This window comes from Halichoerus grypus, chromosome 8 (genome assembly GCF_964656455.1).
Source record: "Halichoerus grypus chromosome 8, mHalGry1.hap1.1, whole genome shotgun sequence".
Classification (NCBI taxonomy): Eukaryota; Metazoa; Chordata; class Mammalia; order Carnivora; family Phocidae; genus Halichoerus; species Halichoerus grypus.
Genome location: NC_135719.1, coordinates 125,525,491 through 125,534,765, shown reverse-complemented (window position 1 = coordinate 125,534,765; position 9,275 = coordinate 125,525,491). Strand labels below are relative to the sequence as shown.

Sequence of the window (9,275 nt, the reverse complement as noted above, 5' to 3'; positions counted from 1 at the left end):
ATCAGAGGCTAGGAGCTCGAGTTACTGAGTTACAGCAGAGCGACCACGAGTCTCGGAGGCGGGAGGACCGGAAGTGGCCTTTAGTGCCTCTTCAGACGCTGAATAGAGGTGAGGAGTGAGGCCCCGTGAGGGTGGCTTGTCTCGTTGCTGTGGAAACAACCAGTCTCGGCGTCCCCCTACCCCCCAAGACCCGGGGCTGCGCTGCACAAGTTGCCGCCCTGGTCCTGGTCCCCAAGCGAACACCCGCTCTCCTGACCGAGACGCTCAGATTGCGGGTCCAGGACCCGCTGCATTTTGGGCAGACGCGTCATAATGCTCTTTTACTGCATGGAACTGGTTCGTTTGCGCCTTTGTGTTTCTGATAGATTCAGCTCCCCGAGGGCGGGGACCAAACCTTTTTTGCCTTTGCATTCCCAACGCCTCACACACCTAATGTAAGACAGGAATCAGGGATGAGACCGAATACTCCCCAGTAAGGAGATTCAAAGGGGGAGCTTACATGGGAGCGAAGATGATGTCCTTCCATTTGGACAGACTACAGAGGCTGGGAAGCATAACAATACCAAGAGCTACTATTGACTTAAAGTTCACTAGGTGTTGAGCACTGTGTGTGAATGATCTCATCTATTGCGATTTATGAGGTAGGTCCTCTTATCCTCATTTTACAGGTTAGAAAACAGCCACAAAATTTAAGCAGTTGGTAAGGGGATGCATTCGTATTTAAATCTCTGTCTGAATCCAAAGTCTGTGTGTAATGAGAATCCCTATTTCTTTAAGTTCTTAGAATCTTTGGACACACACATTTAAAAGACATTTGTTACTATTGACAAATTGCCCTCCAAAAAGATACATCAGTACCAAAATCAGACAAAGCTAGTACAAGAAAAGAAAGCTACAGACCAGTATCCCTCACGAACACAGATGCAAAACCTGTAACAAATTAGCAAATCAAATCCAGCAATGTATAAAAAAGATTAAGACATCATTACCAAATAGAATTCAAACCCAGAATGCAAAGCTCTTTTAATATTTAAAAATTAATCAATTTAACAAGCCATATTAACAATATAAAAAGTGAAACCACTTGATCATATCGATACAAGAAGGATTTGACAAAATTCAACAGCCATTGAATTAAAAAAAAAAAAAAACTCAGAGAACTAGGAATAGAAGGGAACTTCTTTAACTTAGTAAAAAGCATCTCCAAGAGCCTGCACTTAACATAATACTTTATGGTGAAAGACTGCCTTCTTTCTAAGATCAGGAACAAGACAAGGATGTCCACTCTCACCACTCCTATTTAACACTATACTCAAAGTCCTAGACAGTACAGTAAGAAAAGAAAAAGAAATTTTACAGACAGACTAGAAAGAGAGAAAACTCCCTATTCACAGAAGACATTGTCCACCCAGAAAATCTGAAGAATCAATAACAATGACAAAAAACCTCCTAGAACTAGTAAGTGAATATAGCAAGGATACAAGGTCAACACACAAAAATCAATCTTATTTCTATATACTAGCAATGAATAATTGGAAACCAAAACTGAAAACACCATACCTCCCAAAAGCTATAATATATTTGTCAGTTTTGTTTCTGTTAAGTTTAAATTGTCCTAAAAATTGTACCAGTTTACATGCTTGCTGCCACCATGTTCTGGCCAATTTTGGATATTGTTCTTTATTTTTCCAGGCATCAAGCCATTACAAAATAAGGTATGTACTATTTTATATATACAAAATAATACATGTTGTGTGTATATATAATATATATATATATACAAGTTATGAAACATGACAACAAAATGAACATACATGAACCCATCTCTCAACTTAAAAACAAAGATTCTTAAATACATAGACATAGGAAGTAGAATGGTGGTTTTCAGGGGCTGGAGGGAGGCATAAGTTGTTTAATGGGTACAGAATTTCGGTTTTACAAGATGAAAAGAGTTCTAGAGATGGATGGTGGATGATGGACGTACATTAATGCCACGGAACTGCACACTTAAGGGTTAAAATGGCAAATTTTATGTTCTGTGTATTTTACCACAATTAAAAAAAAATATGTGACATATACGAAAAAAACCCTGAAATACTGCCAAAACCATCCCATTGATGGGTGTGTTTGTCTATTCCATTTCCTTGTCTTCTCGAATACCCAAGGATAACCACTAAATTTTGATTGATTTTGCTTTGTTTTATAAAAAAAATGTATTATATATTTATAATCCCTAAACAACATATTGTTTAGTTCTGCTTGGTTTTGAGGTTTTTTTTTACAAATGACATTATAATGTAATTTTCTACAATTTGCTTTATTCACTTGATATGACATTCCTAAAATTCATCTGTGTTCTTACATGTATCTGTGGTTCTCTCGTTAGCACTGCTGCATAATATTTCATCATGTGACCATACCACAATTTATGTATTCGTTTTTCTTCAACAGATATTTGGGTTGTTTCCAATCTTTTGGGGGGAGGGTGGGAGAATATAAACTATAAATATTCTTACGTGTATTTTGGCATACGTACAAGTGGAACAGCTAGGGCATAGTCTATATGAATAGTCAGCTTTACAAATAGTGCTCGTCTTCCAAAGTGGTTAAATTAATTAATGCTCTCTCCAGTAGGACTTAAAGAGTTCCAACTGATCTACCTCATTACCAACACTTGGTATTATCAGTTATTTTATTTGGGGGAATCAGATAGATATAAAGGATGTATCATGATCTTAATTTGTTTCCTGATGAGGCTGTTAATTGTTTCGTATGTTTATTGGCCATGTGTTTTTCTCATTTGTGAAATACCTGTGTGTGTCTCTTGCCTACTTTCTTAAAAATCCTTTTTAAAATACACTTGTAGGAATTCCTTATATATTCTGAACACTAATTTTTTTCAGTTATTTGTTCTATAAATATCTTCTCTCAGTTCATGGCTTGTCATTTTATTCACTTTGAGATGTCAAAGACATCTTGTCTTTGTATAGTTAATGCTTTTCATGTTTTATTTAAAAGATCCTTCCCTAATATAAAGGCTTAAAGATAATCTATCTTTTTCTTCTAAATAATTAAAAAATTTAAATTTACAAGTAATTTTGAGTTACTTTCTGTGTAGGATGAAAGGTGGGAATCCAATTTTCTTTTCTTTTTCCATTCTCTTTCTATTGATTTTATTTTTTCTTTTTTCTGTTTTTAAAGATTTTATTTGAGAGAGAGAGTGAGCGAGAGAGAGCACAAGCTGGGGGAGGGGCAGAGGGAGAGGGAGGAGCAGACTCCCCGCTGAGCAGGGAGCCCCATGTGGGACTCCATCCCAGGATCCTGGGATCATGACCTGAGCTGAAGGCAGATGCTTAACTGACTGAGGCACCCTCCATTGATTTTTAATGCTACCACTGTAATATGTCAAGTGTCTATAATGTGTGAGTCTGTTTGGGGACTATTTTGTTCCATCGCTAAATTTGCCTATCCCTTACCCAATATCACATTATCTGTTTTACTCTTGTCTTATTTTATGAAAAGTCTTGCTATCTGGTAAGAAAAATTCCCTTGCCATATTTCTTTCTTTTAGAGGGTCTTAACTAGTTTGGGGCCTTTGCTCTTTCATATATATTTTAGAAATAATTTGTCTATTCCTAAAAACAAAACAAACAAAACAAAAACAAAAAAAACCCTAAAGATTTTCCTTGGAATTACTTTAAATCTCTAAATTAATTTGAGGAGAATTGACATCTTTAGGATACTGAGTCTTCCTATCCATGGCCATGGTATATATCTCATCTCCATTTATTTAGGTCTTCTTTAAGGTTGTTCAGTAAAATTTTATAATTTTCTCCCTATAGGTCTTACACATCTTGTGTAAGATTTATTCCTAGGCACCTTGTATATTTATTGCTGTTATAGATGATTATCATTCTTTTTCATCATTGCCAAATTGATAGAGAAAATACAAAAACTTTTAATTCGCATTTCTTTGTTCATTAATCAAGGTGAACATTTTTTTCGTGTTTATTTGCCTTTGCATTTCTTCTCTTATGAATTGCTGGTGCGCGTGCATTGCCCATTTTTTTCTAATATGATACATGACAGATATTCTGGTTGTCCACCCGATATCCATTTCTTTCTTCTTCCCTGTTAAAAGAACTGATTTTGTTTGGTTTCTACCCACAGGGAAAGTGGGTTTTAGCTTATGGGTAAATCCTCACTGGTCTAAGCCAATCATGGCAATTCCATTCTCCTTTAAAAAAATTTTTTTTAACAGGTTGGTGTTGGATAACCCATTTTCTAGCCAGCAGGATATGAGGGAGATCTGTTTGGAAAAGTTTCTTTGTTCTTAAGTAACAGAGAAGACTATTTTGTCTCTTCTATCTCTGATTGTCTGAAATATGATGCCTAGAATTACTGCAGCTATCTTGTGACCATGAGGTCTCAAGACTGAGGATAAAGTTAACATGCCAAGGATGGCAGAACAGAAAAACAGAAAGAATCTAGGCTCTTGATGATATCGACACTTAATGGGTATTTTACATATATAAACTCTCTTCATTCTTACAGCAATCCTATGAAATAGATACTACTAATATAACCGTTTTCAAAATAGGAACCTGAGGCATAAATAGGACAAGTAATTTGCTTAATGATACACACCTAGTAAGTGGAAGAGTTGAGATGTTAATCTAACAGTGTAGCTTCAGTGCCTGCACTGTTAGTCTGGGTACTGTGGTGCCTTTTATTAAAGCTGTGTGAAATCAACAAATCCAGAAGTTGCCCTACTTTTAGACTTCTTATTATATAAAGTGATACATTTCTCTATTGATAAAATTTTGAATTTTGAGTTTTCTATCACTTGCAGTCCAAAGCATCCTGATATTGGGTATTTAATCTTCTTCTGGTTGATATGTAAGGTCTATTTATATATTAAAGATACCAATCATTTGCAATTTGTGTTGCAATATTAGTAGTTTTACAAACTTTGCCCAATTCTCATATATTGCTGTGGGATTTTAAATTGAAACGCCTTTCAGTAGGACAATTTGAAAAAAACGTAGCAAGAGACTTTAAAATGTTCATTCATACTCTTTAAGCCAGTATGTGTAAGTGTAGAAATTTATCCTAAGGAAATAATCAGAAATAGGCACAAAGATTTATTCAAAATCACATTTTTCACTTTATTATTTATAATATAAAAATCAGAAATATTCCTAAGTATTCAAAATTAGGAAATTGGTTTGGAAATTATGTACTGCCATCCACGTTTTAGAAGAATATTTAATGACATAGGAAATAATGATAAGAATTGCTGACAACATATTGTTAAGTTTAAAAAGTAGGTTGCATGCAGTCACTCTGGAAAACAGTTTGGCAGTTCCTTTAAAAACTGAAAATGGATTTATAATACAATCCAGCAATTGCACTCCTGGTCATTCATCCTAGAGAAATGAGCACTTGTGTCCAAACCACATGAATGTTCATAGCGGCTTTATTCATAATAGCCAAAAACTGGAAACTTCCCAAATATCCTTCAGTTGGTTGATATTTAAACAAACTGTGGCACATCTGTAGCGTGGGATATGTCTCAGCAATAAAAAGGACCAAACTGTTGATATCTGCAACAACTTAAATAAACCTCAAGGAACTTACGCTGAATGAGAAAAGCCAATCTCAAACTATATTTTCTGCATAATTCCAATAATGTATCATTCATGGAGTAACATATAAAGAGAGATAAAGAATGGATTAGTAATTGCCAGGGGTTAGGGATGGGTGGGGGGCATGAGATGGGTGTAGCTATGAAGGAGCGACACAAAGGATAGTGCAGTTGAGTCTCTGGATGTTGTGGGGATGGTTATGCAAGGCTACACATGATAAAATTTCATAGAGCTACACACACGAGTGCATGTGTAACTGATGAAATCTAAAACTATGGATTATATCAATGTCAATATTTTGGTTTTGATATAGTACCATAGTTGTATAAGTTGTTACCATTAGAGGAGGCAGGGGGAAGGGCACGTGGGACTTTGGTATACATTCCTTTCAACCTCCTGTGAATCTACAATTATTTTGAAATAAATAGTTGAACAAAAACTTCATAAACCAAGATTTATATAATAAAAGCATCTATTTAAAAGAAAATTATAGGGACGCCTGGCTGGCTCAGTTGGTGGAGCGTGCGACTCATGATCTCGGGGTTGTGAGTTTGAGCCCTATGTTGGGTGTAGAGATTGCTTACAAATAAAATCTTTAAAAGAGGGCGCCTGGGTGGCTCAGTTCGTTAAGCAACTGCCTTCGGCTCAGGTCACGATCCTGGAGTCCCGGGATCGAGTCCCGCATCGGGCTCCCTGCTCGGCAGGGAGTCTGCTTCTCCCTCTGACCCTCCTCCCTCTCATGCTCTCTGTCTCTCATTCTCTCTCTCTCAAATAAATAAATAAAATCTTTAAAAAATAAAAAAAATAAAAAAATAAAATCTTTAAAAGAAAATTATAATGGATTACATTACATTACTCTAATTGTTAAATGACTCAGTGCTAAAATAGATAATAAAGGAGACTGTTTAAAGTGCAATTTTTCAAAAAAGCAAGATGCAAAAATAGTATATTTGGTACGATCTCAATTTCACTTAAAAATATTTATACATTGGGGCGCCTGGGTGGCTCAGTCATTAAGCGTCTGCCTTCGGCTCAGGTCATGATCCCAGGGTCCTGGGATCGAGCCCCGTGTCGGGCTCCCTGCTCTGTGGGAAGCCTGCTTCTCCCTCTCCCACTCCCCCTGCTTGTGTTCCCTCTCTTGCTGTGTCTCTCTCTCTGTGTCAAATAAATAAATAGATCTTTAAAAAATATATATTTATAATACTCATATGTATTATATATAAATATATATTCACACACATACACACCCACACACACATATATAAATCTATACACACATATACACATCATATATTTGTGGGTATATATATATATATATATATATATATATATATATATATATGGGTGTGTGTGTGGATATCTGTGTGTATAAATGGCATACCAAGATGTTAACAGTGGCTCTCCCTGGATAGTATGATTACGGGTTTATCAGAGACCCCTAATTGCCTCATAAGCCGTTCTTCTATAGTGATAGAGTTTTGGCTTGGCAAATAGGCACCCAAAATAAAGACTACATTTCTTAGTCTCCCCAGCAGGTAGGTGTGGCCACATGACTACGTTCTTACTATTGGGATGGTGTGGAAGTGTTGTGTTGCCGCTTCTGAGAAACTTCCCTGGAAGATAACTGGCATGTGTCCTTTGGCCTCTTTATCCCTTTCTCTTTCTGGCTGCCTTTCTGCTCTGCAGCCTGGATGATGAGGATTCAGGCCACACTGCAGGGATGGCAGAGTAGTGAGCTAGAAGGAGCCTGGGCACCCTAAGGCCTCTGTGGAGCAAAACTATCATACCAGCCTGGACTTTTCAACTTCATGTAGCTGCAAGCAAAATAAACTTCAGTCTTATTTGAGCCACTGTTATCTTGAGGTTTCCATCATTTGCAGTCACGCTCAATCCTAACAAATACAAGAGCGATTTATATTTTCATTTGTGTTCTGTATTTCCCAAAATTTTTAACAGTAAACACATCCCATTTATAATCAGAAAAAAAGTTATTTGTAAGAAAAATAAGTCCTTCCATCAGGCCCGTTCTCTCAACCAGGAATAGGATTATGTTGACCCGATCTTCCAGATTTTCCCAGTGTCCCAATTTCAGACATTCTGGCTAATTGCCTGCAAAGTTACCAGATCACAGTTTCTGAACTTAATTTGGAGATAGGGTGGTTACAATGATAATTCTCACCTGTGAGGAGGGAGGCTGACCAAAATATTTGCGTCTTTCTTCTTCTGTTCCAAAGAATCTCTTTTATGCCATCAGATCACTTCCTTTTCCTGAAAGGCTTTGACTCAACACTGTGGCATGTGAATACACTACTGTTTTTATCCTTCTCTGATTGTTTTGGTGGATAAGTCATGTCTCTACGCAACCTGAGAACAAGTGCTATTGTCATGGACACCTGTTGTTTTTGTCTGCCCTGCACCCCCTTTCCTCTGGGAACTGTCCCTCCTTGTGTCATTCAGGTGGAACTGTCAATCTCAGAGCCTCCTAACCACAGGGATGACACACCATCCAGGTCTGGGCAGTCACCCCAATTCCACACTGTTTGTATAAAATCATTCAGTCCTTCCCTGTGATTTGCTATACGGACCCCAGAAGAAAGCAGGTTTCTTGCCTTTAGATCATCTGCTATAAGGAGGTCGGCTTGGGAGTCTTGGTGGCTGGCTTTCCTGTTTCATGGAGGAAGCTTATCTTTAGGAGAAAGTCAGGCAACTGCTCCAAAAGAAGTAGAAGTGAACAGAGGCAGGTCTTGGAGTGAGAGAGAAAGGGCAAATGAGCTGATGACTTGAAATGAACTGATGTAGGCTTAAAAAACTAGCCAGGCTGGAAGGTAGAGCCATCCTTGGACTTCTCAACAAATCCCCCCTTCGGCTTAGCTTTTTGAGTTACTAGAGGCTTGACTAAGCTTTTCTTTTGTTCTTCAGGGAGACCAACCCTCTTCTCAGCCATTATTTGATTGATTCTGCGAGACTAGAAGCTGATCTTGGTCTAAATGTAGATTTACATTTTAGTGATACCTGGCTGTGTTTTGAATTCCCTGCCACATGACCTTGTCAGTTGCTAGGAATTTGGAGGGAAATTCTAATGGCAGACACAGGTAATGGTACCAGGGCATGTGATTAGGAAAACAAACAAACAAACACCCTATTGTTATTAGGACTGCCTGGTAACAGTTGGTCTTCATAGATCAACATATACAGTATATAACAAATATTTGTTGAGCATCTTTTCATACCAAGCACCATATTGCATATTGGAAAAGAGCCCCTGTACTAGGGGAAACTCAATAATAAAACAGCATCATCCTTTAAACTTAGAGGATTTTGCCTTTTAGTTAAAGATTTTCATATTCCTTATCTCTTTTGGTCTCTAAAGAGCCCTAAGCAGTGAGCTGGTTCTGATCAAGAGATCAGTTATACCACAATTGATAGGTTCGTCATAAGTGAGAATAGTACCAAGTACATAGGTAGACAAAACAAATAGTCTGTGATTCTGAAAAAAGAAAAATGTAGAGACTAAGGCCACTAGCCAGTTATCCTCTCATGCTATGTTATACTGTTTAAAGTTTGGGCTTGGAAGTCAGATGAATCTCATTTCAGATCATAGGTCTGCCCCTCCCAAGCTGGGTGATC

The 9,275-nt window shown here is 37.5% G+C and overlaps 1 protein-coding gene across 1 annotated transcript in view; it reads left to right on the top strand.

The window, feature by feature from the left end:
- The first annotated feature begins 70 nt into the window (after positions 1–70).
- Positions 71–9,275, top strand: part of PGF (placental growth factor) — a 48,881-nt gene continuing 39,676 nt past the window's right edge. The window contains exons 1-2 of the mRNA XM_078053971.1: positions 71–641; positions 1,693–1,715. The gene's annotated coding sequence lies outside the window, so the exon portion shown is untranslated. The remainder of the gene's footprint in view (positions 642–1,692; positions 1,716–9,275) is intronic.